Source organism: Sinocyclocheilus grahami, unplaced genomic scaffold (assembly GCF_001515645.1).
Source record: "Sinocyclocheilus grahami isolate Dianchi unplaced genomic scaffold, SAMN03320097.WGS_v1.1 scaffold1556.1, whole genome shotgun sequence".
Taxonomy (NCBI): Eukaryota; Metazoa; Chordata; class Actinopteri; order Cypriniformes; family Cyprinidae; genus Sinocyclocheilus; species Sinocyclocheilus grahami.
The window spans coordinates 186,421-188,470 of NW_015506735.1; positions in this window are offsets into that span (position 1 = coordinate 186,421).

Sequence of the window (2,050 nt, forward strand, 5' to 3'; positions counted from 1 at the left end):
ACTCGTGCATAAACAATTTTCAAGTTCAACACTTTTTGTTCCGTTCAGTTGTGGATGCTGCTGATTCACCGAGACCGCAGCGGCTCAGCAAAGAGACATGCGTGCGTGTGTGTGTGTGTGTTTTCCTTTGAAAAAGTTTCCCCAGAAATACCTCACTATTTAATGCATTTTTCCTTACAAATTGTATTATCAGCAAAACAATTCGAGTAAATGTGTAAAAGGTAGGGCATGAATTTGCCATTCTTCTAGAACAATGTGCATTTATGTTAAGATTGTAACATAAATGATCAAGTTTAGTTATTTTTATTTCTTTATTGCAAAACGCTAAAACTGGCACCGTTTTGGAGAGAAATGGGCTCTCATTTTAACCCATATCATGGTGTGTGATGCTGAACTATGAGTTTCTAATGGTGTTTGTATTTGCACTGTTCTAAACATTAATATTTTATGTGCAACAACAGCATGCTGTCTCAGTGGCCTTACACATGATTTTAAATCTATTTTTTCAAACTTTATGATTTAAATGGGGATGATTGTACTGAGAATAACTTTCATCTTTTCTTCAACTGAATACTGTTTCTGTGCTGTTTTGATGTATTTTAAAGAGTTGGCAGTCAAAATGAAAACTGCTGGATGATAGATACTCTTCATTCTTTATGACAAATAAGATAATGTGAATTACAGAATGTACAACGTTTTTAAAATGTATAAATGGCGGTGTACAGCGTTTATTATGAGGGGTAGAATCCACAGCTCAGTACTCACTACTCAATACTCATGAGTACTTTTAAATAGGCTACTCTTTTACTCTTACTCAAGTAGTTTTTTGGACAAGTACTTTTACTCTACTCGCACTACATTTTTTGGAAGGTAATGGTACATTTACTTGAGTATATTTTTTTCAGTACTCTTTCCACCACTGCCTCTACTACCCAACGCGGTTAAACTTTGGATAGTTTCAACAGGAGACCAGCATGCCAGACCGAGTCATAAGCCGCAGTTAAGTCAAGGAAGACGGTCACAGTTTTCAGATTTTTCTGGAATCCATTTTCAATGTTTGTCATCAGGGTAAGGACTTGGTCACCAGTGCTACGTCCTTTCCTGAACCCTACCTGCTCATCTATGATGGTTTTCTCCAGGACTGGGCTGATTTGATGAAGGATCAAGTGTTCGAGTATATTGAAAACACATGGGTAGCAAGGATATTGGGCGGTAGCTAGCCGCAAGATTTGGGTCCTTGCCGGGTTTCGGGATGGCGATGACTTTTTCCTGGCGCCAGGCTCGTGGCATCTTTTTTTTCTCGAATTGTCTGCTTGTAGAATGAAGCGAGCCATGATTTAGCCTTGGATCCAAGATGTTTAAGAAATTCTGGCAGGATGTTGTCATATCTTGCGGCAGAGCCGTCCTTCAGCGTACGGAGCACTGCCTCCAGTTCTAACTCTGTGAATTCCTCCGGGCAGTCACCCTCCAGTCCAACTGTCTTCAAGCGACAATACTGCCGACACTCGTTGCGCACAGATTGACGGTGTGGTTTCGACAGTGGAGCTTTTGCCACCTGGAGAAGGTGGCTGGCAACAGCGTTTGGACTGATGGCTGGTCTAGACTGTCCTGGTGGTTGTTGGGAGGCACCCAGTCGACGAATCAGGCTCCAACTCTTCCGACTGGAGTGGGTGAAGTTGAGTTTTTCCACTTATTCTTCCCATTGGCTACGTCTGGCAGCATCCAGGGATTCAACTAGGTGGTCAGCAATGTCGGGGTTTCCAGACCCTTCGTACTCCTCAAGGAGAGCTTGGCATTCGACATCCAAGCACAGTGTAGACTGGCCTACAGCCACAGGGGGTGGCTGTAGTAGCAGCACTGAAAATTGCTCCTTGGAAGCTTTGGAAAGCCTCCTCGATTGGGATGCAGTGAGAAGGGATGGTTACAACACTCCTCTCCAGTTTGATACTATACAAGTCCCAGTCGGCTTTACGGAAGTTCCAGTGCTTCTTGGATGAGCCGTGGATGATCAGCAATTGGAGTCCTATGTGGATGAGCAAAGGTCTGTGGT